Source organism: Arachis hypogaea, chromosome 13, assembly GCF_003086295.3.
Source record: "Arachis hypogaea cultivar Tifrunner chromosome 13, arahy.Tifrunner.gnm2.J5K5, whole genome shotgun sequence".
Lineage (NCBI taxonomy): Eukaryota > Viridiplantae > Streptophyta > Magnoliopsida > Fabales > Fabaceae > Arachis > Arachis hypogaea.
In genome coordinates, this window is record NC_092048.1 from 49,539,706 (window position 1) to 49,551,532 (window position 11,827).

The following is an 11,827-nucleotide window of genomic DNA, read 5'->3' on the forward strand; positions in this document are numbered from 1 at the left end:
CAAAAAATAAATAAATAAATAAAATAAAAATGTTTTCAAAAATATATTTTTCTTAAGAGTTTTTAAGAATGAATTCTAGTGTTTCATGATGATTTGTTGAATCCTGGCTGGATGTAAAGCTATGTCTAAATTCGTTTGGACTGAGGCTTCAACTAATCACTTCAATGCAATTAATTCCATACTAAAGCTTGGCTGGCTATTAAGCCATGCCTAACCCTCAGATTGGAGCTTTAGACTAAGAGTGAAAGATTCCTGGAATTCATATTAAAAATTTTGAAATCCTTATTTTTCTTTTTTACACTAATTTTCGAAAAATATAAAATAAAAATACAAAAAAAAATTAGAAAATCATAAAAATCAAAAATATTTTTGTGTTTCTTGTTTGAGTCTTGAGTCAAATTGTAAGTTTGGTGTCAATTGCATACTCATTTTGCATTTTTCGAAAAATTCATGCATTCATAGTGTTCTTCATGATCTTCAAGTTGTTCTTGGTAAGTCTTCTTGTTTGATCTTGATGTTTTCTTGTTTTGTGTCTTTTCTTGTTTTTCATATGCATTCTTGCATTCATAGTGTCTATACATGAAAAATCTTTAAGTCTGGTGTCCTGCATGTTTTTTTTGCATTAAAAATTTTTTCAAAAATAAGTTCTTGATGTTCATCATGATCTTCAAAGTGTTCTTGGTGTTCATCTTGACATTCATAGCATTCTTGCATACATTCATTGTTTTGATCTAAAATTTTCATGCATTGCATCATTTTCATGTTTTTCTCTCTCATCATTAAAAATTCAAAAATAAAAAAAATATCTTTCCCTTTTTCTTCTCATAAATTCGAAAATTTGAGTTGAATTTTTCAAAACTTTTTAAAATTCAGTTGTTTCTTATGAGTCAAATCAAATTTTCAATTTAAAAATCTTATCTTTTTTTAAAATCTTTTTCAAATATCAAATCTTTTTCATTTTTCTTAGTTATTTCGAAAATTTTAAAAATATTTTTCAAAAATCTTTTTCTTCTCTTTATCACATAATTTTCGAAAATAACATCATCAATTAATGTTTTGATTCAAAAATTTCAAGTTTGTTACTTGCTTGTTAAGAAAGATTCAAACTTTAAGTTCTAGAATCACATCTTGTGATTTCTTGTGAATCAAGTCATTAATTGTGATTTTAAAAAAAATTCAAATCTTTTTCAAAACTAATTTCAATCATATCTTTTCAAAAATATCTCTTTATCTTATCTTTTTCAAAATTTGATTTTAAAATATCCTTTCTAACTTCTTATCTTCTTATCTTTTCAAAATTGATTTTCAAATTTGTTTCAACTAACTAACTAACTTTTTGTTTGTTTCTTATCTTTTTGAAAACTACCTAACTAACTCTCTCTCTCTAATTTTCGAAAATATCTTCCCTCTTTTTCAAAATTTCTTTTTTTAATTAACTAATTATTTTCATTTTTTATTTTAATTTTCGAAAAATTACTAACCTTTTTCAAAAACTATTTTCGAAAATCACTAACTCTTTTTCAAAAATAATTTTCGAAAATTCCCTTTCTCTCTCATCTCCTTCTATTCATTTATTCATCTACTAACACTTCTCTTCATCTCACATCCCTGCTCTCCTCACCCGTTTGTTTCTTTCTTTATATTACATTCTTTTCTTCTTCTTTTCTTCTACTCACAAAGGGAACCTCCATACTTGGGCAAAAAGGATCCTTATTATTATTATTTTTCTGTTCCCTCTTTTTCATATGAGCAGGAGCAAGGACAAGAATATTCTTGTTGAAGCAGATCCAGAACCTGAAAGGACTCTGAAGAGGAAACTAAGAGAAGCTAAATTACAACAATCCAACAAGCACCTTTCAGAAATTTTCGAACAGGAAGAGGAGATGGCGGCCAAAAATAATAATAATAATGCAAGGAGGATGCTTGGTGACTTTACTGCACCTAATTCCAATTTACATGGAAGAAGCATCTCCATTCCTGCCATTGGAGCAAACAATTTTGAGCTGAAACCTCAATTAGTTTCTCTGATGCAGCAGAACTGCAAGTTTCATGGACTTCCATCTGAAGATCCTTTTCAGTTTTTAACTGAATTCTTGCAGATATGTAATACTGTTAAGACTAATGGAGTAGATCCTGAAGTCTACAGGCTCATGCTTTTCCCTTTTGCTGTGAGAGACAGCTAGAATATGGTTGGACTCTCAACCTAAGGATAGCCTGAACTCTTGGGATAAGCTGGTCAAGGCTTTCTTAGCCAAGTTCTTTCCTCCTCAAAAGCTGAGTAAGCTTAAAGTGGATGTTCAAACCTTCAGACAGAAAGAAGGTGAATCCCTCTATGAAGCTTGGGAGAGATACAAAGAACTGACCAAAAAGTGTCCTTCTGACATGCTTTCAGAATGGACCATCCTGGACATATTCTATGATGGTCTGTCTAAATTAGCTAAAATGTCATTGGATACTTCTGCAGGTGGATCCATTCACCTAAAGAAAATGCCTGCAGAAGCTCAAGAACTCATTGACATGGTTGCTAATAACCAGTTCATGTACACTTCTGAAAGGAATCCTGTGAATAATGGGACGCCTATGAATAAGGGAGTTCTTGAAATTGATACTCTGAATGCTATATTGGCTCAGAATAAAATATTGACTCAGCAAGTCAATATGATTTCTCAGAGTCTGAATGTAATGCAAGCTGCATCCAACAGTACTCAAGAGGCATCTTCTGAAGAAGAAGCTTATGATCCTAAGAACCCTGCAATAGCAGAGGTAAATTACTTAGGTGAACCTTATGGAAACACCTATAATCCATCATGGAGAAATCATCCAAATCTCTCATGGAAGGATCATCAAAAGCCTCAACAAGGCTTTAATAATGGTGGAAGAAATAGGTTTAACAATAGTAAACCTTTTCCATCATCCACTCAGCAACAGACAGAGAATTCTGAATAAAATACCTCTAATTTAGCAAACTTAGTCTCTGATATGTCCAAGGCCACTATAAGTTTCATGAATGAAACAAGATCTTCCATTAGAAATTTGGAAGCACAAGTGGGCCAGCTGAGTAAAAGGATCACTGAAATCCCTCCTAGTACTCTCCCAAGCAATACAGAAGAGAATCCAAAAGGAGAGTGCAAGGCCATTGAATTAATTACCATGGTCGAACCTGTAAGGGAGGTTGAGGACGTGAATCCCAGTGAGGAAGACCTCCTGGGACGTCCAGTGATCAATAAGGAGTTTCCCTCTGAGGAACCAAAGGAATCTGAGACTCATCTAGAGACCATTGAGATTCCATTGAACCTCCTTATGCCATTCATGAGCTCTGATGAGTATTCTTCTTCTGAAGAGAATGAGGATGTTACTGAAGAGCAAGTTGCCAAGTACCTTGGTGCAATCATGAAGCTGAATGCCAAATTATTTGGTAATGAGACTTGGGAAGATGAACCTCCCTTGCTCATCAATGAACTGAGTGATCTGGATCAACTGACATTGCCTCAGAAGAAACAGGATCCTGGAAAGTTCTTAATACCTTGTACCATAGGCACCATGACCTTTGAGAAGGCTCTGTGTGACCTTGGGTCAGGAATAAACCTCATGCCACTCTCTGTAATGGAGAAACTAAGAACCCTTGAGGTACAGGAAGCCAATTTCTCATTAGAAATGGCAGACAAATCCATAAAAATAGCTTATGGACAAGTAGAGGACATGTTAGTAAAGGTTAAAGACCTTTACATCCCTACTGATTTCATAATCCTGGATACTGGGAAGGATAAGGATGAATCCATCATTCTTGGAAGACCCTTCCTAGCCACAGCAAGAGCTGTGATTGATGTGGACAAAGGAGAATTGATCCTTCAACTAAATGAGGACAACCTTGTGTTTAAAACTCAAGGATCTCTCTCTGTACCCATGGAGAGGAAGCATAAAAAGCTTCTCTCACTGCAGAGTCAACCAAAGCCCCCACAGTCAAACTCTAAGTTTGGTGTTGGGGAGTCTCAACAATGCTCTGAACATCTGTGAGGCTCCATGAGAGCCCACTGTCAAGCTATTGACATTAAGGAAGCGCTTGTTGGGAGGTAACCCAATTTTTATTTAACTATATTTTTATTATTTATATGTCTTTATAGGTACATGATCATGTGGAGTCACAAAATAAATCAAAAAATTGAGAACGGAATCAAAAATAGCAGAAGAAAAATCACACCCTGGAGGAGGATCTCACTGGCGTTTAAACGCCAGTAAGAAGCATCTGGCTGGCGTTCAACGCCAGAACAGAGCATGGTTCTGGCGCTGAACGCCCAAAATGGGCAGCATCTGGGCGTTTGAACGCCAGAAGTGCACCCTGGAGAAGAGCTGGCGCTGAACGCCCAGAACAAGCACCAATCTGGCGCTGAACGCCCAGAGTTGTGTGCAAGGGCATTTTGCATGCCTAATATGGTGCAAAGTTGTAAATCCTTGGACACCTCAGGATCTGTGGACCCCACAGGATCACCTTAGGATCTGTGGACCCCACAGGATCTCCACCTACCTCCACTCACTTCTTCTCACCCCTCTTTCACACAATCCCATAAACACTCTTCCCCAAAACTCTTCACCAATCACCTCAAACTCTCTTCCCTATATATAGCCCTCCATTCTTCCTCATTTTCACACAACACAACCCTCTCTTCCCCATCTTGGCTGAATACACCTCTCCCTCCTCTCCTCCATATTTTCTTCTTCTTCTTCATCTATTCTTTCTTCTCTTGCTCGAGGGCGAGCAATATTCTAAGTTTGGTGTGTTAAAAGCATAAGCTTTTTGTTTTTCCATTACCATTGATGGCACCCAAGACCGGAGAATCCTCTAGAAAAGGGAAAGGAAAGACAAAAGCTTCCACCTCCGAGTCATGGGAGATGGAAAGATTCATCTCCAAAGCTCATCAAGACCACTTCTACGATGTTGTGGCCAAGAAGAAGGTGATCCCCGAGGTCCCTTTCAAACTCAAGAGAAATGAGTATCCGGAGATCCGACATGAAATCCAAAGAAGAGGCTGGGAAGTTCTAACAAACCCCATCCAACAAGTCGGCATCCTAATGGTTCAGGAGTTCTATGCCAATGCATGGATCACTAGGAACCATGATCAAAGTAAGAACCCAAACACAAAGAATTATATTACAATGGTTCGGGGGAAATACTTAGATTTTAGTCCGGAAAATGTGAGGTTGGCGTTTAACTTGCCTATGATGCAAGGAGATGCACGCCCCTACACTAGAAGGGTCAACTTTAATCAAAGGTTGGACCAAGTCCTCATGGACATATGTGTGGAAGGAGCTCAATGGAAGATTGACTCCAAAGGCAAGCCGGTTCAATTAAGAAGACTGGACCTCAAGCCTGTGGCTAGAGGATGGTTGGAGTTCATCCAACGCTCCATCATCCCCACTAGCAACCGATCTGAAGTTACTGTGGATCGAGCCATCATGATTCATAGCATCATGATTGGAGAAGAAGTAGAAGTTCATGAAGTCATCTCCCTTGAACTCTACAAAATAGCCGAAAAGCCCTCCCCTGGGGCAAGGCTAGCTTTCCCTCATCTTGTTTGCCATCTATGTTACTTAGATGGAGCTTTCATAGAAGGAGACATTCCCATTGAGGAAGAGAAGCCCATCACTAAGAAAAGGATAGAGCAAGCAAGAGAGCCCATTCATGGATCTCAAGAGACGCATGAAGCTCATCACCATGAGATCCCGGAGATGCCTCAAATGCATTTTCCTCCACGAAACTATTGGGAGCAAATCAACACCTCCCTAGGAGAACTAAGTTCCAACATGGGACAACTAAGGGTGGAACATCAAGAGCACTCCATCATCCTTCATGAAATTAGAGAAGATCAAAAAGCAATGAGGGAGGAGCAACAAAGACAAGGAAGAGACATAGAAGAGCTCAAGGACATCATTGGTTCCTCAAGAAGGAAACGCCACCATCATTAAGGTGGACTCATTCCTTGTTCTTACATTCTCTGTTTTTCTTTTTCTCTATTTTAAGTGCTTATCTGTGGTTGTGTCTTCATTACATGATCATTAGTATTTAGTAACTGTGTCTTAAAGTTATGAATGTCCTATGAATCCATCACCTTTCTTAAATGAAAAATGTTTTAATTCAAAAGAACAAGAAGTACATGAGTTTCGAATTTATCCTTGAACTTAGTTTAATTATATTGATGTGGTGACAATGCTTCTTGTTTTCTGAATGAATACTTGAACAGTGCATATGTCTTTTGAAGTTGTTGTTTAAGAATGTTAAATATGTTGGCTCTTGAAAGAATGATGACAAGGAGACATGTTATTTGATAATCTGAAAAATCATAAAAATGATTCTTGAAGCAAGAAAAAGCAGCAAAGAATAAAGCTTGCAGAAAAAAAAATAGGCAAAAAAAAATATAAGAAAAAGCAAGCAGAAAAAGCCAAAAGCTCTTAAAACCAAGAGGCAAGAGCAAAAAGCCAATATCCCTTAAAACCAAAAGGCAAGGGTAATAAAAAGGATCCCAAGGCTTTGAGCATCAGTGGATAGGAGGGCCTAAAGGAATAAAATCCTGGCCTAAGCGGCTAAACCAAGCTGTCCCTAACCATGTGCTTGTGGCGTGTAGGTGTCAAGTGAAAACTTGAGACTGAGCGGTTAAAGTCAAGGTCCAAAGCAAAAAAAAAAAAAGAGTGTGCTTAAGAACCCTGGACACCTCTAATTGGGGACTTTAGCAAAGCTGAGTCACAATCTGAAAAGGTTCACCCAGTTATGTGTCTGTGGCATTTATGTATCCGGTGGTAATGCTGGAAAACAAAGTGCTTAGGGCCACGGCCAAGACTCATAAAATAGCTGTGTTCAAGAATCATCATACTGAACTAGGAGAATCAATAACACTATCTGAACTCTGAGTTCCTATAGATGCCAATCATTCTGAACCCCAATGGATAAAGTGAGATGCCAAAACTATTCAAGAGGCAAAAAGGTACAAGTCCCGCTCATCTGATTGGAGCTACGTTTCATTGATAGTTTGGAATTTATAGTATATTCTCTTCTTTTTATCCTATTTGATTTTCAATTGCTTGGGGACAAGCAACAATTTAAGTTTGGTGTTGTGATGAGCGGATAATTTATACGCTTTTTGGCATTGTTTTTAGTATATTTTTAGTAGAATCTAGTTACTTTTAGGGATGTTTCCATTATTTTTTTTGCTAAATTCACATTTTTGGACTTTACTATGAGTTTGTGTATTTTTGTGTGATTTTAGGTATTTTCTGGCTGAAATTGAGGGACTTGAGCAAAAATCAGATTCAGAGGTTGAAGAAGGACTGCTGATGCTGTTGGATTCTGACCTCCCTGCACTCAAAGTGGATTTTCTGGAGCTACAGAACTCAAAATGGCACGTTTCCAATTGCGTTGGAAAGTAGACATCCAGGGCTTTCCATCAATGTATAATAATCTATACTTTGACCGAGTTTAGACGACGTAAAAGGGCGTTGAACGCCAGTTCTACGCTGATGTCTGGAGTTAAACGCCAGAAACACATCAAAAACCAGAGTTGAACGCTAGAAATACGTTACAACCTGGCATTCAACTCCAGAAAGATCCTCTGCACGTGTAACATTCAAGCTCAGCCCAAGCACACACCAAGTGGGCCCCGGAAGTGGATTTATGCATCAATTACTTACTTCTGTAAACCCTAGTAGTTAGTTTATTATAAATAGAACTTTTTACTATTGTATTAGACATCTTGGGACGTCTGGTTCTTAGATCAGAGGGGCTGGCCATTCAGCCATGCCTGGACCTTTCACTTATGTATTTTTAACGGTAGAGTTTCTACACTCCATAGATTAAGCTGTGGAGCTCTGCTGTTCGTCAAAGATTAATGCAAAGTACTACTGTTTTTCTATTCAATTCAACTTATTCCGCTTCTAAGATATTCATTCGCACTTCAACCTGAATGTGATGAACGTGACAATCATCATCATTCCCTATGAACGCGTGCCTGACAACCACTTCCGTTCTACCTTAGATTGAATGAGTATCTCTTGGATCTCTTAATCAGAATCTTCGTGGTATAAGCTAGATTGATGGCGGCATTCATGAGAGTCCGGAAAGTCTAAACCTTATCTGTGGTATTCCGAGTAGGACTCTGGGATTGAATGACTATGACGAACTTCAAACTCGCGAGTGCTGGGCGTAGTGACAGACGCAAAAGGAGGATGAATCCTATTCCAGTATGATCGAGAACCTCAGATGATTAGCCGTGCTGTGACAGAGCATTTGGACCATTTTCACAAGAGGATGGAACGCAGCCATTGACAACGGTGATGCCTCCAGACGATTAGCCATGCAGTGATAGCGCATCGGACTATTTTCCAGAGAGGATCAAAAGTAGGCATTGAGAATGGTGATGTCCTTACATAAAGCCAGCCATGGAAAGGAGTAGGATTGATTGGATTAAGACAGCAGGAAAGCAGAGGTTCAGAGGAACGAAAGCATCTCTATGCGCTTAACTGAAATTCTCACCAATGATTTACATAAGTATTTCTATCCTTATTTTATTATTTATTTTCGAAAACTCCATAACTATTTTATATCCGCCTGACTGAGATCTACAAGGTGACCATAGCTTGCTTCATACCAACAATCTCCGTGGGATCGATCCTTACTCACGTAAGGTTTATTACTTGGACGACCCAGTGCACTTGCTGGTTAGTTGTATCGAAGTTGTGAATGAAAAACAATTTATTAAGACGTGCGTACAGAGTTTTTGGCGCCGTTGCCTGAGATCACAATTTCGTGCACCACTTATCTTTTTCAAAAATCTTATCTTTTTCATATCTCTTTCAAAATTTAAAAACTTATGTTATCTTTTTCAAATTTCAAATTTTAAAAATAAAATCTTTTTCAAAATCAAATTTCAAAATCTTCTCTTTTTCTAATTTCAAACTTTAGTTTCAAATCTTTACTTATCTTATCTTTTATTTCATTTTTTAATTATTTTATCTTTTCTTAATTAATATCTTATCTTCTCTCTCCTATTTTTCAAAACCTCCTAACTAACTCCTCTCTTCCTTAATTTTCGAAAATAATATCTTCTTCTCTCTCTCTTTTTTTTCAAAACTACCAAACTAACTCCCATCTCTCTTAATTTTTGAAAATTTCTCTCTCTTCTCTCTCTTCTATTTTCGAAATTTAACATTTAAATTTTAAATCTTTTTAAATTATTAACCATAATTTTTGAAAATCAATTAACTAAATAAATAAAATAAAAACAAAACTATTTCAACTCTTATTTACTTTTTCTATTTATACTGCTCTTCTTCTCACATCTATATCACTCTTCTTCTTCCCCCTATGTATTCTTCCTTCTCATCTTAATTATTTCTATCCCCCTATTTTCAAAGTATTCTTCTTCTATTTCTTTTATTATATCTTCTTTTATTTACTCTTATCTACTATTTCCAAGGTATTTTTCTTCTACTTCTTTTACTTCTTTTCTTTCTTCTTCTTCTTTCTTTACTTCTGACTTTAAGGAGGAGCTTCTTGCCAATTGGCACAAAGAGCTTTCTTCTTTTCTTTCTTTTCCTTTTTTTTTCTTGTTTATGACCAGGAACAGGGATAAAGAACCCCTCTTGACTCCTGATCCTGAACCTGAAAAGACTCTGAGGAGGCGTTTACAACAAGCTAAAGCACAACACTCCGAAAGAGACCTTTCAGAAAGTTTTGAACAAGAACAATGAGACATGGCCGAACCACAAGAGGAGCCCAGAAAGGTCCTTGGTGACTTCACCATGCCTACTTCTGATTTTTATGGCAGAGGCATTGCTGTACCTGCCATTGGAGCTAAGAATTTTGAACTTAAGCCTCAGTTAGTCTCTCTTCTGTAACAGAACTGCAAATTCTATGGACATCCAATGGATGATCCACATCAGTTCTTAGCAGAATTCTTATAGATCTGTGGTACTATAAAGACTAATGGAGTTGATCCTGAAGTCTATAAGCTGATGCTTTTCCCCTTTGCTTTAAGAGACAGATCTAAGTTCTGGTTGGATGCCCAACCAAGAGAGAGTCTTGACTCTTGGAAAAAGCTGGTTAATGCTTTTCTAGCTAAGTTCTTTCCTGCTCAAAAGATAAGCAAGATTAGAGTGGAAGTTTAAACCTTCAGACAAAGAGAAGGTGAATCCCTTTATGAAGCTTGGGAAAGACATAAGCAGCTGATCAGGAGATATCCTCCTGACATGCTCTCAGAGTGGTCCCTCATAGGCGTGTTCTATGATGGTTTATCTGAGATGTCCAAAATTTTATTGGACAGCTCTGCAAGTGGATCTCTCCACTTGAAGAAAACACCTGCAGAAGCCAGAGAACTCATTGAGATGGTTGCAAACAACCAATTCATGTACACCTCTGAGAGGAATCCTGTAAACCATGGAATCTCTCAGAAGAAAGGAATTCATGAAGTTGAGACTCTAAATGCCATCCTGGCTCAGAATAAGATCTTGACCTAACAGGTCAACATGATCTCTCAATATCTCACTGGGATGCAAACTGCAGTTGGCAATAATCAGGAAGTTTCTCCTAAAGAAAAAGCTTATGATCCTGAGCAACCCACCATGGAGGAGGTGAATTACATGGGAGAACCCTATGGAAACACTTACAACCCTTCATGGAGGAACCATCCCAATCTTTCATGGAAAGATCAACAGAAACCTAAGCAAGGTTTCAGCAACCAAGGTGGAAGAAACCAGAATAGGTTCAATAACAAACCACCATTCCATCTTTTCAAGGGAATATGGAAGCCTCTAAGCAGAGCCTTTCTGACTTGGTTACTCTGGTTTCTAGCCTCTCTAAGACCACTCATAATTTCATAAATGAAATAAGGTACTTGATGAGTCCATATTTTTCGATATATTTTGGTTTGAATTGAGTGGATCTCATCACATAAACCCACATTTATTCATCTAAATAGCATGCTTTTGAGATTTCTTCCTAAATTGTGCTTGAAAGTGAAAACATGCTCTTTTATGCTCAATTTAGTCAATTTTAATTCACTATAATCCCATTTGGTGCATTTAAGTATTTGTTAAGTGATTTTCAGGTTTCCAAGGCAAGTATGGGTTGAAGAAGTGAGGAAAAGAGCATGCAAAAGGGAAGAATTCAAGAAATGAAGGATTTGGAAAGCTGCCAGCCCTGACCTCTCTGTACTAAATTGGTCATAACTTGAGCTACAGAGGTTCAAATGAGGCGGTTTCAGTGACATTGGAAAGCTAACATCCGGGGCTTCAAAATTATATGCAATTTGCTATTGTGAACATAAGTCTAAGTGTGCGTACGCACAGGTACTTGTGCGTACGCACAGGTCCCTGCACGTGACCTCATTAATTGCAACTCGCTGGTAGCGATTTCTGGGCCCCAATACCCAATCCAACTCATTTTTTTGAAGCTATTTAAGGCCAAATTGAAGAAGGATGAACGGGGGGAGCACTTAGGTTTATGTTTTTACATGTTTTTGTTAGTTTTCTAGAGAGAAAAGCTCCCCCTTCTCTCTAGAACCTAGGGTTTTTAGTTTAATTTCCTTGTAATTACTACTTTCAATTCTTGTTTTAATCTAGTTTCTTCTACCTTTCTTTGTTCTATTGTCTTAATTTTCTTGTTTATCTTGTTAATTTTTCATTTTAGTTGTCTTTTATGTTTATGCACACCCTTGTTATTTTAATTTACATTTAATGCAAATTTATGTTTCCATGTCATTTATTGCTTTCTTGAGTTGTTATTGCTATTTTCTTGCTTTGGTAGCTTTAGAATTTATTTTATTACAATTTAATATTATTTTAT

The 11,827-nt window shown here is 37.2% G+C and overlaps 1 non-coding gene across 1 annotated transcript; it reads right to left on the reverse strand.

Annotated features, from left to right (window-relative positions):
* Window positions 1-2,280: 2,280 nt before the first annotated feature.
* On the reverse strand, window positions 2,281-2,388 carry LOC112738502 (small nucleolar RNA R71). The gene has a single exon (XR_003169460.1). It is a non-coding gene; the product is annotated as a small nucleolar RNA R71 (small nucleolar RNA).
* Between the last annotated feature and the right edge of the window lie 9,439 nt (window positions 2,389-11,827).